General features: G+C 39.4%; 1 long non-coding RNA gene across 1 annotated transcript; it reads right to left on the reverse strand.

Annotated features, from left to right (window-relative positions):
- Positions 1-790: 790 nt before the first annotated feature.
- LOC118169447 lies at positions 791-8,915 on the reverse strand. The gene is made up of 3 exons (XR_004752108.1): positions 8,800-8,915; positions 3,357-3,484; positions 791-930 (listed from the first exon to the last, which is right to left on the reverse strand). It is a non-coding gene; the product is annotated as an uncharacterized LOC118169447 (long non-coding RNA).
- Positions 8,916-17,368: the final 8,453 nt, after the last annotated feature.

Here is a 17,368-nt window from a genome sequence, read left to right on the forward strand (position 1 = left end):
GGGTCAAGAGAATAATGATTTCAATCTATTCAGCTAGGTGAATTTATGGTGATGCTCTTTTATATTTCATAAGGTATTCGCTGTGGACCCTAAAAATTCCATGGGTTTCAACACTTTATTTATCCATATTTTATTACCACTGTAAACATAATTATCACAGCATCTTCATGCTGAAAATGATAGATAGATTTTGTTACTGGCTTGTCAAGATGCTCATGTTCACTGTATTCAGCCATCACACCAACCCAGAGACTGATGACTGTGCTAGCCTATTAATAAAAGTCTATTACAGTACATTGATGCTACTCCTCTCAAACAATATTAATGCAAGCCCAGCGGCAAGAGGCATATTTTTAACTTGCAACAACACAATAAGGTCTATTTCATTACAATGATTAACCCTTCTACAATTTATTCAGACTGTCCATTCTTTGCCATACAGAACAACCACAAAGTCTTTTCACTTGCTATTTTTCATTCTTGTAAAAAGGTGTTGATCATCTGGCCCAAGTTTTCAAAAGCAATTGGTGATTTTCAGTACCTACACTTGAGGCTGATTAAACTGCAACAATATAAAGTGCAGATGATTTCATGAAATGCTGAGTAGCTACCTCATGAAAACAAAAATATCACAGGTTAACAACTCAGAAACAGAGAGACCTCAAACCAGTCACTGATTGTGAAAATCTTGTCTGTTAAAGCTCAATCATCAGTAGGCAACACATGAAAGATATTTCTCCAAATAATAGAAGATAGAAAAGTAAAAATAAATTTTAAAAAATACCTTAAACGTGCCCAAACTTCTAAAAGCAATATGCTGGTGGCAGTGCAATCTTTCAATATATGCTCTTCTAGGACAAGCTTTTTGTCTTCTGTCACTGGAGTTTTAGCCTAATTCAAAGATGTTCAAACGAAAATGTGATGGTCCTGCTAAAGAAGCCAAATTATTAACAGTTGAGATACACTTGACATGGGAGGAAAACAAGCAAACAAAACCAGCCTGCAAGCAAGATACAAAACAAATGGATAAAAGGCATTGATCTTCTAATGCCAACCATCTTATTTTTTAAGCCCTTGAATAAGCAAATAATAATAGAAACTGCACATAGTGACTTCATTAATTGTATTTTTAAAAGACCACCCCCAAAAATGACAAATCTTCTCTGTCCAGCAAAACACGTACAAAGCATGTAACTTTAAGCATGGAAGTGATACCTTTTAGTTTTCTTTGATGAAGACACTCACCTCTTAGCAATTAAGCAAGAGCTTAATTGTTTCACTGTGTCAACATCCTTATAAAAACCTACAATGTAACATAAAAATCAGTTATTTCATTTTAAAAATAACTTATATTTTCCAGGAAATCTAGGTTCAGCAATCACAACGTGAATTACTGTGCTCAAATTCTCAGCTTGCATAAATCAATGGTACTCCACTGATTTTAACTGTGCCTACAACCCATTGAAGATGCGGCCTCGGGACCCCAAACATTGCTGTTAGTCCTAACAGCTCTCAAAGACTGATGACTTTGAGCTGAATCAGAAAGGTCATGCTGGATTTAGTGGTAATGGCTTAAGAGGTTACCTCTCCCATCTGTCTGCAGCAGTCCCTCTCCAGAAGCTGAAACAGAGCCATTAGAAAGCAACATGGTCCAGCCCTCATCTATACAGCTCACAGCCAGTATTTTTAACTGCCAACGGTCTGCGAACTATGACAGCTGATAAACTGGCACTTGCTTGCATATGCTGCCTCTGCTAGTAGGGTGAAAGCCCCTGGTAAAGTGGCAGGGTAGGTATGAGGAAGGCAGAGGAAGCAGCAACCCCTTCCTCCACCCCAACAAAAATCCATCACACTTGTGTGCCAAAGCTCTAATCTGGTCAAAGGGGAACTATACTCTGAAAGAAGTAACTCCATTTAACTTCTTTTGGGGGAATGGAGAGAGAAGATTTTGTACATTTCATGAGGCAGTGAATGGAAAAGAAATAGTGTATGTACAGTACCCCTTGTAATTTTAATTCACATTGCCCCTTCTCAGTGAATAAATCTTGTTAAACTTATCCTCTTGAAGACCATCTGGATGAAAACCATTCAGGAAACATCACCATTGGTACAAGAACTTAAATCTCACCATAAATCTGAGCATGTCAAAGCCAAGCACGTATGCCTTAAAGAAACTCTGCAGCTGTGACTTGCTCGGTTACAGACATCTATGTGCAAATGGTGCCTCCCAAGAAACACATTGCTACGTTTCAGTCACTCTTAAAAACAAATGAAAGCAAACTCAAGGATTTTCTCATTTTCAGATAGCTTTGACCTTTTTTATGTAAAGGAAATGAAATCCTTTAATAAAATCCACATAAAATTTACTAGCTTTTTGGAACAGTACTGTCTCAAATGATCTCCACCCTTGTCCTTATCTTTCTCTGATTACTTCTCCCTCTCTTCCAAAGTACATGTGCTAATGTGGCAAGCTATGCTCACAATCGGAAATCATGATTACTTTGCTCTGTAATCTGATTGCCTGTATAGTTAGACACCTGCCTTCCTGGCAAATTTCTTTATGGTAACAGGGTATGAGCAGGTTGCCTTTTCAATGCCAGACACAGTCAAAACAGCTTTGATCTAAGCTCAGTGAGAACACTACTCTTATCCAACAGCAGATACTCTCCCCTTTCTCCACCCCTAAACCTAGTATAATTGTTTTTATTGAAAAGAATTACATATTTAACTCACCAATTTCGAAAAATGGCAAAGCATAATGTAAAACTTACAAGTCAATCCATTCAGCAAGTGAAATGTAAAAATAAAAATAAAAATAAAAAAGGAACTAGGAGCTAACACAGGCTCAATATTTTGACCAAAAAATTACGGGGATAAACGGAGATTTGGTGAAACTATAGGTACTGTAAATTTGCTTCATTTTCACTCACTCATTTCCCTAGAGAAAGCAAAATCTAAAATCTTTGAAAAGGGACTGAAATGATATTTTTAAAAAGAGATTTCTAAAAAATTCAAAAGGAGCTTGTTTAGAAATATTTTTGGAGTAAAAAACAAACAAACAAAAAAAAAACTTAAGTAAATCACAAGAACAGCATTTCATTTTCATTAAAAGATTTTTGAACAAAATTAATTTTTCAGTTTTCAGAATTCTGAAAAAAAATAACCTCAGATCAACTCAAAATTACAGTAACATATACATATTTACTTTTAGAACTGCCAGACAACTTAACCAGCTACTTTTACATAATAAAAGTAACTTATGAGCCTAGGAATTGATTTATTGATCTGCTACCAAAATTACAAGAAACAAGTTTCATTGCCTCAAGCAATGAGGTATTTGAGATATATCAATGTACCGCAGCTGATGAACTTTCTCCAATAGCTCTGAAGGTTTTCTGATGTTTCAGCTAAGGTCACTGGACCTCATTCTTGAATTAAGTACAGGTGATCCTGGTTTATTTTTGCAAATTTCAGTTCTGTAAAGCTGAAAATCACCACAGCAAAGTGTTTTAGCTGCCCTCACAACAGCAGACATGACACTGGTTTGCTAATGCAGGTTTTTGCTTGATCATCTACAGAAAAGATCAATTACCCTCAGCAGTAATTGGTGCTATCCAGAACTGCAAAGACTGCCCTAGTAGCTCACTGTGATTGCAAAGTAATCCATTTCTTCCCTACACTAGAAGAGATACTTGCTACGAACTATCAGCCTCCCACCAGAGAAACAATCTTGTGTGGATCACAGAAAATGGGCTACAGCATATGATTGTCTAAGGACTAAAGAATGAACTAGTCATATCCCCTGTGAAGGCAACAGTTGCTAGCTCAGCATGAAAGATGATCAGCAATGTTTTGTTGTCATGCAAGGTGTACTGTTTCTTCTTTTTAAAGCTATATCCCATGCTGGGCGCTAATTCCTCCCACATGACTTTCTACACCAAACTGGGGAGCTAAGGAAGGGGGTACTGTTTTAAGTCTGTCTGCAGTCAACAGATGGAGACATGTGGGCTGAACTGCCCTCTGGAGGTGCACATCACTTTCCTGACATCGACAGGGGAGCCTTGGGTGATCAGATACTTACGTTCCTCAATTATGTGCTTGAAGTCAGACCACTTGAATCCAGGAGCAACTGTGCTTCTCCTGTCCTAAACGCGTTTGTTGCACAGTTATGTGTTACAAAACAAATGGCATATACTAATAGTTTTGGTGGAAGTGGTAACAGCTAGTATAAAGTTGGTACTTTGGTCTAAACATGAGATACTCTTATTGCAGAAATCCTGATGGTTTGGTATATCTTTTAACTTCACTCCTTCAAGTATGCAGTGCTGCAAAACTGGACAGATTGTGTGAGATTACTTGCACTTTTCAGCAAAGCTTCACCCAGAGTTAGCAGCTACTGGAAGCAAGATAGCAAATTTGACAGGCCAATTTGCTCCTATACAGTAAATCAGTTGTTCCTATGGTAAGTAATGTATATACATTTTTTTTTCAATGCACGGTACAAGGAAAGGATGACTCAAGCTGAATTCACAGGTGAAGTTCAGATGAGTTCAGATCTATTCAGGCCCCTCTCAATATTCCCACATGCTTGACTCAAGTCCAAACATTTAATTGTCAGCTCTAAACAAAATCTACCAATGAAAAAGCAGAGGAGGGGATTGTGAACTCTCCAGCACTAAGGACTTGAGCACTTTTTTTTTTTTTTATAATCTGTCATTTGTACTTTTTCATACTAAAGGTGACAGTCTAATTCACATATGACCAACACCCATAAATCATGCTGGGGGGAGGAAATATTCATAAATCCATATCAAACAGCACCCAAATTATGACAAATGACATGGCAGTCATAAAATTGCACAAGCACAACTCACCAAGTCATTAATTTCATGGCCGTGGAAAATAAACAGACACATTTTTTTCGCAGCCCTAATAAATTTTAAAAAACTCAAAGAATGGTCCATCTGCTTCGAATAATTTTTAATTTCCTATTCTGTCTCGTTCCCATTAGCTATTCCACTGAGATATTTGCTAAATTCTTTCATTTGCCTCCTCCCATCTGTATTCAATTACTCTATTCCCAAATAGAGTTAGTTTTTCTTTCTCCTAAGCACAGTACAAAATATCCCCACCTGTACCTTAAAGCAAATGTTATGTGTGTTTTATTATCTGTTAGACTCTATGAGTCATTCTAACTCGATTGCCTGTGCTGAAAGACTTGGAGGGCAATCTGATTTTGATGTTTTCTGGCTTTGGTGAAAAACACCTGCCTGATTCTCATAGCTAATCTATTAACTTGGTAAATGCCTCAACAGATGTTCTAGAATCAGCTAGGGATCAGGGTCTGTCCTCGTGACAGCGTCCGCTTGTAAGCTTGAAATATTTAAATGTTCAGAGATCAGAGGCCAATGATGTGTTTTGGGTACAAGCTTTCACTAAATCATATTTTTTCAGTCAGTCCCTGGAGTGCAATCCACCTACAATAAGTGGCTGGAGCATTCTGACTGAGCAGGCCAACAATACAGGCCTCCTTGAACTTTGAAGGGACATGAATTTCAAGGCAGGATTGGCTTCTTTTATTGAAAAATTGAACAAATTTTTGACTGCGCGGCAGTCGTTCCCTTTTAAGCTACATGTTTTTTTCCAGTTCCTTTCCTTTCTTCCTAATGAAACCCATTAAGAAAGTATAAACCTTGGCTTTGAGACCTGCCTTTCCAAGGATAACTTAATGTCTCTGAGGAACCTGTTCTAAGCCGTCATCCTCTGTTTGGGTCAATGCTGCTCTGCATGATTCACTCACTGTGTGCCTGATTCTCCACCTTGTTACATTGATTTTAAGCCAGGGTTGCTCCACTGACTCTAAGCCATTCCACTCCATAATAGCCCCTCAGGCTCCACAGACTGGCTGGGATGACTGGAGCAGACCAATCCCTTGAGAAGGCTTTATTCCTCCCATAGGAAGGGTGGGATAGATGCATGACATCAGAGTCAAGCCCACGTGAATTCCCATTTTGCAGGTCAAAGCAGTTTTCTATCCAGCTAGTATCACCAGAGAAAAGCAATGAGAAAAAGGCTTAGTACAAGGCCACTGCTCCCCGCTCTGCTTTCAGAAATGGTCCCTTCTCAGTCAAAGCTGGACCTGAGAGCTGAAAGTGTTTGTTAGTTTTGCAAGCTTTTGTACCATCTTGATTCTTGTAAGAAATGCTCAGGCTTGTTACAAAATGCCTTAGAATATTTAATTTGAAATGGCTGCAACTTTCACTGCAAAAATTTTCTCAATGAGATCATGTGAAATGCAGAACGATTAGATACCAGGACATCTTTCTCTGACCTTCATTCACCACTTGATACTGGTCACTTTAGTTATCCTTTGTTTACCTCCACTTCTTCATTTGCTAAATGGTCTTTATTAATGCAAACTTATTTCAGTATTTTAAAGCTTAATTAGTTAATGTTTGTAAAGTGTTTTGAGATCAATACAGTATTATTACTAAGGTATTCAAAATCTCATCTCTGATGCTATTTGCTCTTGGATGCTTGACAAGAAGGCTTTCACTGCTCCACGTCTTCAGCAATCCTCAGAAGCAGCTCTGCTGTTAGAGCTCTCATATGAGTGATCAGCAGATGGAGTTGGAGGAGTGAGAAGGGAAATGACTGATTCATATGGTTATTGCTATTACACATTCTGCTTTCTAAAAGACAAAATAGAAAACATGGCGGGGGGGGGGGGTTAATAACAATTACTTAAGTATTTAAAGGAAGACAATGAAAGCACAAAACTGCCTATGTGGGGTATCTGGAACTACTGTTATTCTCAAAAGCATCTCTGGAGGTACAGCCATCTTGTTAGACTTCAAGTCTGACAGGCATTGGAGAAAGTGTCTAAATGTAAGAAGGCTTCTTAGAGAAGAAAGGATCGCTTGAAACCGAGTTCTCATCTGAGGGGCTAGGGCAAGAACCTTCATTAACAAGGAAAAGGAGTTTTCTTCTGTCTGTAAACAGGTGTGGAACAAGTTACTATAGCTCACCTAAAATGAAGGGTTTCTTCCTTCATTTTACAGGCTGTATCTCTGATGAAATGCATATCTACTCCTCTTCTGTCTTAGAGAGATTCAAAAATGGAACCAGTTACTGGAAAGATGCAATAACGAAGTTTGATTTTGAAGCATAATCTCTGCAAAATTCTCTTTATAAATTAGGCAAACATGTATACTAACTCATCACTTCCTATTTTGATATTTTCAAACTGGTATATTTTATAATTTTATTGAAATACTGCTGACACAAGTGAGGACTTGACCTGAAGAACTATCTATGGAGAGTGCTTGCAAGAGAGAATCTCTGGATTAGGAGAGCTAACAAAACCAATTAACCAATTTTAAGCTACACACCCATGTTCACATACTGATACCAGAGACAGAAGTGATGCAATCAGTGCATGTTCCACAGGACCAAGATGTCGCAAATATCAACTTTTTTTTTTTTTTTTTCTTTTAATCAACCTGTGCAACCTGAGGTGGTCTCTGGACTCTAAACATTCGCATTCCTACAGCCCTCTTCTGCAAAGGTTAGGTTTCAGTTGAAGCCTCTCTCTTATATAGAATATTTTAAGATCTCCTTGCCTGTGTTCTGCACATTTTTTCTTTAGCAAACACTTGAAAAAAGCTATCTTCCAGAGCAAGTCAAGGAATAGAACGTATGTTTCATATCAGATGCAGCTCCATTGACAGAAGCTGTGTTTCATTTGTAGGTCCCTTGGTACAAAAAGGGATACACAATTCATAAGCCAGTAATAATTAAATGAGATGTTATTATAGATGTCCACAGCAGAGGGTGCTAAGATTAAAGAGAACTGACCATAGAGTTAAGATCTGGGGCAATGGGAGCAGATTCACAGCAAGCAATAGATGGAAGGTGGTTCATTAGCAGAGTAATGAAGGCATCAGCTGATGCTTCATTAATCCTCTCTCTGTTGCTTTTTTCCTGAAATTCAGGCTTTTCATAAGAAAGGAGGTACAACATCCACAGCAGAAAAGTGACCCTTGGTTTCTTGCATCAGTGTTTTCTGAAATATTGGATTTAGTGCACATATAAATAATATAATAATAAAATAATAATAATATAAAACCGAAACAAATCAAACAAATAACCAGACAATCTATGTTCTCCTATACTCTGCCTTTTTCCCCCAATAAGTCTTATAATCAGTCAGTCTCAAGAAGATACATTTATCTCAAGCCAAAAGCAGCCTTAGGTAGAACATTCAGAAATACTTCTGCCAGTGAAACTGGCTGTTACTTCAGTGAAAATGAGGTATCTGACTGATAGCTTATATTCCATTGTTTCAGTGAAAGCACATCCTTGAATTTAGAGTGTAATGCTATCATTACATTAAGCTTGTTATTTGAAAACAGACAAACTGCTCCCAAAATATTCTGCTACTGGAGACACGTTTGGCTTCATCTCTTCAGAGATGACTGAACATGTCATTAAGTTCTCCCTCCCCATAACTTGCCTACTCACCACTTTTCACAGACTTAAGTTTGATTGTGGGGCAGTGTGAAGCAAAAAGAAAGGAAGAGGTGGGACACCAGTGGCTCGAATCTATGTGCCTGAGGACCTGGAAAGCTTACAGATTTGAAAAGGGATTACTAGGTCTTTGGCTAGTGATTGAAGCTGAACTCAGAACAGGAGCAAGTGAAAATTTCTACCCTTCGATGTAACAGTGTCCTCTATCAGCAGTTCTCAATCTTCCCTACGTGAAGAGAACCCTTCTCAATTTTCTGTTTCTTCACTCACCTCCTCAGAAGACAGACTTCTCTCCCACTGAACCCAAGAACAGCGGTTGGGGTTCTCTCTGAGACATCTTGGAAGCTGTCATCCTTGGGATCAGCTCTTGGACCTATAAGACCTGAACAGAAATCAGACAAAGGTCAGAGGAGTGAGTGCCTTGTAAATGGAGACAAACTTGTCTGATTTGAAGATGGATCTAAAGAAGTTCATCTGTGACAGCAAACACAACGTCTACTCCAGATAAACATTGCTGTGTGAAATAACTATTGTTAATTCATTGTTAACCTATGTAACAGTGAAAGTCTAAGAACTGGGACACCAAACTACCTTCCCTGTACTTGATGTGTGTTCCTCCAGGTCAGGGTTCCACCACCTAAAACCAGCAGAGCAAGAAAAACTTTTAGAGATGCTATCCACATAGTTCCCATGCTGGGACTTTTCACCAACAATAATTCCAACGTATCACACAAACAATTGGGGAAAGTAGTTTTATTAAAAATGAAGCAAAACAAAAAGCTTTTTGGAGGAATCAGAAATCCAGAGTGGCTTTCTGCTTACTAGAAGAACTCCTGATTTAAACAGAGCATAAATAAGACCTGGGGAGAGAAGAGATGGTTCTATGTTTCTGCTTAAAAGCACAGGACACTCACACCAAAAAAAGGTAGAAAGGAGAGTGCAACTCTGAAATACCTATGCTTGGAGGAGAAAGCCCATAGACACCGTGGCTGACAACTTGTTGGGAATTTAGGCTTAGATCATCAGAGCAACTGAGGAGACTCCACAAAGAAATCCATTTGTTTCAATGGAAGCTAAGAGACTTAACTGGCACTGGGCTTTTCAGTATTTTGGAGGATCTGGATTTCACCACTTTGGTATAATCTAACACCTTTGTGCCTGATGTCCTAGGTCAAAACTGTATAGCAAAATAAAAGAAATCTGGTTACTGAGGATAAGCCAAAAAGAGAAGCACAGGAATGCTCAAGCAGAGCACACAGATAACAAGTCCTCAAGGCAGATTTCCTGATATGATTGGCATCATAACACTGGGGATTCATTTAGCCACTATTCCATTGTGTGTCCTCTTTCTCCCCTCCAAATTATCCCTCTTCAGTGAATACTCACACCTAGTAAAAGTAAAGACAAGTAGTAAATAAAATGTAATGAAACTTGTTTTACATCTCTTTTCATCCCCTCTACGCAGCTCCCTCAACCTTAAAATTGAGAGGAACAGAGACCAGGTTTTCTATGCAGACAATGAAAAGGATATGCATTGGACGTCAATTCTATAGGAAAGAAAAGAAGAGATTGAAAGAAAGAAACGCATAAAAGGAAATGCACCACATTCTTCCACCCTCTACGCCAACAAATCCAATTAAACTTGCCAAGACACACACACATGCCGTCAATCATTCCAGAGCCTATCCACCCTATCAATATTTCAGCAGCATTTCACTCTCTCACTTTTCAGGACTATGCACACTCCACACAGCACGCACTCATTGTTCCCCATGCTCCTTCCTTGCCCCTTTTTTTTAATCAGTCACAACAAGCCACATCCCCTTCTTTCCTGCACCTTATGCTACACCAGGCTAGCTGGTTAGCTGGCACAGCAGAGCTTCCTTGTGCTCCGCTGATGGTTTCCACCCCTTTAAACAAACAAACAAAAAATACACAAAACAAAGAAACAGGAAAATGCAGGATGTAAAATGTGGTTATAAATGGACACGAGGACACTGACACAGAGGAGCTGTGTCCATACTTGTAAAACAGATGTGTTTGGGAGGAAATACTTATTTCCTATTCCGGTAGCATCAAAAGCTGCCTACTTTTAAAGAGCACAGGGAAAATGGACTTAAGGCTTTAGAAAATATCCAGTAATCCAAAAGTTCTCTGGAGAACTTGTGTACCTGACACAGGCATCCTCAAAGCCTACCTGAGACACAGTACCATTATCAAAATAACTTCACTAATTTGGACTCCTGTTCCTACGTAGGTTGTAGGGTTATGGCTTCACAACAGAACTAAATCTCCCTAATGGGAAAAGGGGCACAAGGTGGTTTTTTCATTCTGAGCAGGACTCAGGCCGCTTGCAGAGCCACCCAAGTCACAGACATACACAGTAATTCATTTTCAAGGATGAATGAGGCTTACTTTGGAAGCACTGGAAAGATTACAGCCGTACCTTGTGCCAGTATAACAGGTCTGTCAGGTTTCTCTTCAAATTCTCTCGATGTCACCAAGGGAAATGTATAGAAACCTAATCTGATGGACGATTTAACTGACTCTGCTGGGCTGCCTTTACTGACATAACAGGCAGTAACCTGAAGTGGCTCCAGAACACTGATGGGGGTTTCAAGCAGGTGGTAGCTATTCCAGTGGAGGCATTTACTGATATGAATTTTACCCTCTTCCAGCATTCTTATGCCCTGAGCGGGTTCCCAGCTTGAAGGTGAGCTCCTACTCCATCCCTGTGATGTTTTTCTTTTTCTCTGAAAGGCCTTAAGAGCTCACATTGCAGCCTAATATCCATACAAGATGGCTGGAATGCACAAATAAAATTGCATAAAAACACAAGCTGATGACCACTATGGATGCTGGCATGAACACCAGGCAAAAGAAACAAGTTGTGCAATTTATTCTAGTTCTAGAATAGATACAAATAGGTTCTAGTATTGGTCAGTATTCTACCTCAAACGCAAAGAGGAACTGGAAAAAAAAAATAAATCTTTTCCAAAGAAGATTTTTAACTTTATGAAATCACAGCCACCTGCTGAGCTCCAATTTATGAGTCCAGAAGTGTTCTTCAGCTTTCAAAGTCCCCCAGAGCTTTGTCAATAAGACTGGCCTCAATGTTTTGAAAAAGAACATCTCTGTATGTGCTGTCCAGAAACTGTTTCTTCTCTGAACCTCTTAGTATTTTCCACTTTGTTACCTCTTTGAGGAACTTCTCTGCACAAGGCAGAAATCCAAACTTTGAGGCTGCAGAGCATAAGGAAGAGAAAAAGAGGAAAGCAGTATTTCTCTCCTGCGAAATAACCTGTCCTGGAAATGATTAGTATTTACTCCCATTTCTAACAAGTTTAGCTGCCAAACAAATACAACCACTGTTTACTGCGAATACCCCAGCTAGGATGAACCACAGCAAAAGGAAACCCCTGCATTAGTCACAACCAAAACTGGCCACGGAGCACCTGTAAAATATCGACTGCCATACGATCTGCTTCCTAAATTTGGTGAGCAATGTATAATTTCCTCATAAATTGGGAAATCACTTGATGACTGAAGTCACAATTGTGCAGACACGCAGTCTGAGTGCCGGCTCACTTATCCCTGGTAACGTGAACCCAGCTGATTTGGGGATTGCCTGGAGGCCTTCAGGGCACAAGCAAACACACCATAAAATGACTCCACCACAGCCTTTTTGCAGAAAGAGGTTTGACACAGAATGATGATGTGAGTCACCCTGTCAATGGGTTTATGTACAATGTTTGTGGGCAAGTGCAAAAAATTGCTGAAGAGCATTCAAAAGTGTAGCTGGCAAGGTGCTGACATATGATTCTAATAAGGAAATTGCAGTTTTTCTCAGACATGCTTTTGGTAAGGGTTCGTTTGATGGAATTTCTTCAGAGCACTGCATCTTGTGCGCTTCTCATCTTAGAAACCAATAGGCAAAGCCCCTAGGGTGTGATTAATTACAATAGCTACCACATGTTTATCTCTGTTTATCTGGTGGTAGAAACCATGTGCATGCACGCAGAGCAATTCTGACTGTCATTTATAACCAGGTCACTTGCTTTCTATTGCACTAGCAATGTTATGAGGTAAAGTCACAGCTCAAAGGAGTAAAGCTCCCTCTGTTTGTCCTGGAAAGGTACGTGAGCATGGAAGCATTCAGCAGGACAGACCTGGCCTCGCAGAAATCTTGCATTCTGATATTTGCTACAGTGTCTGCTCATAGGTGCATGGAGAGAGATAAGCAACAAAAAACGTGTGCTTAAAACCAGCGTCCTGAACAAGGAGCCAATTGAGCTTGCCCACAGGGACTTCAGAGACTGTCTTCTGACTTCCCATTCCTGTTTGTAATTTAGGAAGATATCTTCCCAGACCTTGAGTTCAGTATCTTCCATTTAAAACTCATGGCCTTGAGTATGAAGCTTGGGCTTAGAATCCCATTTTTCAGAAATGAAGGAGGGCTGCAGTCTTTTCAAACACTTTTTAGAAAAAGTATATACTCACTCCCTTTTAACCCAATAGTCCAGGTTTTAGGTCTCACTTCAAATTTGAGTTCTGAGAAAGCTTGTTGGTGTTAGTCCAGTGAAAGGTCACATGAAGACTTAATCTCTGAGTCTGGGTGGGCTTAGATACAAGCAAGGCCTGGAACCAGTCGGCAATCTCAATGCCTGGCAGCCCTTTCGGTGCTTTTGACAACATTGGTGTCGGCATTTTCAGGGGCCAGGTGGCAGCCAAATGTTTTTTTTTGAGAACCTAAACAGTTCACTTAGACCACATGGTAGAATTGCCTTGTCCTTTCATTTCACCATCTGCAAAGACCTTAGGAAGCTACCATTCTCTCCACGCCTCTATTACTTCCTTGCACACTTATCTCGTACCAGGTTTGCTGCACCACAGGTATTTTGAAGCTTTGAGCTCAATTGGCATCGCTACCAGGCACATGCTTAATGTACTTCTTGGTAGAAGGAAGGGAGGATCCATCCCCTCATGCAGATTTTTTTTTTCTTCCTGCTCCCTGTCACACCACTCACTACATGAACCACCATCTTCCCTCATACAGTTTATAGCCGTCAGAATATGAGGAACACTTGCATGTCTTATGGGGAAGCCACCAGCTTCCCCTTACTGCTAGTGGTCTTTGAACTAATGGAGCAGTGTATTCCTCCCCTAGTTATTAAATCAAATTGGAACTGATTTCTGACACGATATCTGGACAAGATGCAATTTTTTGAATGAACCATTCTCTCTATCCCTTACTTTTTCTGCCACTGTTGCAATTCAGGTAGTTAGCTGAGTATTTCCTGATAAATCATGATGTCTGTTTTATCAGCTTTTGTCTTCTTAAGTCATTTACCCCTGAGCAAACTGTTCCAAACTTGTGGGCACCAACTGCGATGTGGGGAAACAACTCAACATTCTTCTGAAGCTCAACATTGAAGAAATGTGAAAACATGTTCCTTTGTTCTATAAGAGCCATCCCTGGAAATGCTGCATTTTGCTGCTGTCAGCCTTAGAACAGATAGCATGCTTTTAGAAATGAAGTGAAACAGCAAAATTGGATTAGAAGATTCTTGGTGTTAAAAGGTTTGGACACATTGAGTCCATTGGAAAAACAGAAGCTTGATAAGATTGCTTAGGTTAGTAGGATAAGGCTTCACAGCCAGACTTGAAGGCATTCTAGTACCAAGTGTTTGGATGATGGATTTTCATAATCTGGAGATTTCTAGGATCTAGGATTCATATTTGCAGAAGATAGTAATTTCAGACTTAAACCTAACTGATCAGGACTGGAACAGGAGAGTTTGAACAGGATTCAAAAACTGGCAGAGAGATGCAGTCTGTGTCCGACCATCCCATTAGCTAGGTACTCAGATCAAATGGCTAATTTCAAAGATGTCTCTTGGCTGATTCCCTTTCTAGAGGTGAACTGATTTTTCCAAGAAGGCTTTCTGGAAAGAATTAATTTGAATTCATGTGTGTTGCTACTAGTACGTGGAGATGAAAGACATCTAGATAGAAGACCTCTAAATGATGGACATATAGCCAATAGTCAAGAGGCTGTGATCCCTAGGTATCAGTCTCTAACGCAATGCTCTTTGCCAATTTAATGCTTTGTTTTACTTAAAAATTCACTCTCCCATCCATCCCCAGAATTGCCCTTTTGGATTTGAAATTGTTGGTAACAGCCCAAGAAAAGCCAAGCTGTGTGTGAAACACAGTTAGTTTTACATCTGAAACAAAGGTTGTCCCACAAAAGAGAAGGTCAGCTAAAACTTGCATTGGATGTTTTTGCTTAGGACAAAGGAACAGGCTCTAACTCCAGCTTTACTGAGTATTTCCTATAGGACAGTGACTAAATGACCTCCATTCACTCTGTATTTCCCCAGCAGTGTCACGGGATGGCAGATTGGACCACTTGGGAAGACATCCAGATGCTGAAATGATGGACAATATGATGCAAAGAGCAAGATATTGGTCTTCCACAGTTGTATATGACCCCAGGTCTAGATTTGTCTCATACACATATTCTGTTTCTTTTCATAATCAAGATATCTTAAGCCTGTTTTGACAAGAAATCAACAGTGTTAATTAGACTTAGCAGTGACATGGGCACTTTAGGTGAGTTGAAACATGCTGGAGTTTGGTTGTCTGCTGGACACAGCAAGCATGTCACAGAATTTTCATTTTCATAGTGCTTGCTCACATTGTTACCAATGTGAGCTGCTAGTTCGGTTCACACTTCATGCACTATGCAAATCAGAAAGATGATTTTAGCTGCTGAAGTTAAAAATTATTAATAAAATTCCAAATTTCAGGTATAAACTGTGACGTTTATGGCTTTACATAACATTCAGGTGTTAATACTGGATTTACAATTTCCATCTTCAGATTTAAACATTAATCCCTTTACTAAGCCTAGCCTGACAGAAACCTCTCCTAATGACATTTTTTGACTTGTGTGAGGTAAAGAAATGATCAGTTTGCCATTTCAGAATTGTGGCTGCACACTTTTGTAGGTAAGTAAGGGCTGTGACCTACAACCAGCTGAGAACTGCTTAATAAAACCTTAGTCAATTAAAAACATTCAAGAATTGCCTAGCAAAGAGGAGAGGGGAAGGAGAAAGGAAGAATATTCAAATTCTAGCTAAACCCTGTTGTACTACAGTTTTGTTGTCTGTTCCGAAAGATGCATTGAGCCTGTTCCTGAGTAGCAAGTGAAATCTGTGTGACTGAATTTTGCATACAGTAAAATCTCAGTCTTGCAGAATCCTCCAGCCAGAGGGTGCCAAAGATAGACATGCCTCACATGTCCTAAATATTTAGAGTATGAATATTAAAAGAGATAACAGACCTTGTAACCTCACACTTGTCTTCATTTGAAAGGAAAACTTTTATTTTTTTTTTCTGAAAAAGTTATTGTTACGTCTCTGGCAAGAGCTGCCTGAAGACAGCCTTCTTTAAAAGAACTAAATCGGTGCAGAGATTGTGTATATTTTGTATAGTTTGTTTTCTTAAGAACAAACACAGAGAAACCTGTCCTGCACCAGAGGAAGTCTCAAACAGCATTCAGACTGTATTATCTTGCAGAAGTCACTGCAGACGTATACAATGTGCATGTCCTGGGATGTGATTATATCCTTATATTAACCTTCAATGAAGCACTGGATGAACTCTTTGTTAACTCCCTCTGGACTTCTACATAATGTAAAGTAACATGAGATATGTTTATCTAAAGTTGAAAAACTAACACATTCAGAAAAACAAATTTCCGACCACAGAAAAAAAGCATGATGCGAAAACACCTACCACAAACATGTCTTTGCATTACAAAGGTACAATCTCGAGACATTAGGGCAGTGCAGGCAGGCCTGACCTATTAATTTGAAAAGGAACTCCAAAATGCTACCAGCAGGAAAACTGACTATGGGACATGATCTAGAAAACCCAATTAACCACAGTAAGTTCTACGCTTTTCTTCTATAACATCAAAACATGAAAGTTTATACCTTGTAATGTAAAGACACAACATTAAAATCACATATTCACACACAAAAAAAAAATCTGGAAAAAGTAAAGATTTTGACCACAACATCTACTCTTTGCTGTGACATGTCCTGTACACTTAGGATGTGAAGAAAACAAGTATTTATTTTTTTAGCCAGATAAACAAGAACAGAAGTTCCACCTGAAGAAATTTCTGTAGAAGAACAAACTTGACCATCCTCCAAACTCTGAAAAAGTTAGATTTCTCATCCTTAATGCTGCTGTTCCTTTCTGCGTCCCTTTCTTTATAAAGGGTGCTGCCAGAAGACGGTGATAGGGTTACTTGCTTTGAACGTTGTGTGTTATGGAGTCAGATATTACCTACCCATCCCAACATGAATTATGTCACCAAGTTTGTGTCCTAACATGAATTATGTCGCTAAGTTTCTGACCTAAACATGTGTTGTTGCTAAGCAGCACCCGGTCACAAGATCTCCTGTAATCTGCACCACTTGCTGTTCTACTGGCGATGTGCTGCGGTCAGTCCAGTAACGTGACACTCCTGCTCCCACGCTGGACAATAAAACTCATATTTGCCATTATGGATGGCAAGTTCAGGTCCTTTAAAACAAGGTCTGAGAATCCTTTCTCTTAAATGAAAAAGTTCAGTTCTTCTGTCTGCAACAGGTCTTAATATCATCTTCTCCCTGGCAGAAGTCCACCCAATATTGATGGCATGCACACAGGCCCTTCATTATACATGACAGCTTTTTACGCTGTAAAGAATATTACTTTTGAAGGAGGAGCAGAGAAGAAAAACTGATCTTCCTTCTTGCAAGAGAGCCCTGAAAAGGTAATC

This window comes from Oxyura jamaicensis, chromosome 6, assembly GCF_011077185.1.
Source record: "Oxyura jamaicensis isolate SHBP4307 breed ruddy duck chromosome 6, BPBGC_Ojam_1.0, whole genome shotgun sequence".
Taxonomy (NCBI): Eukaryota; Metazoa; Chordata; class Aves; order Anseriformes; family Anatidae; genus Oxyura; species Oxyura jamaicensis.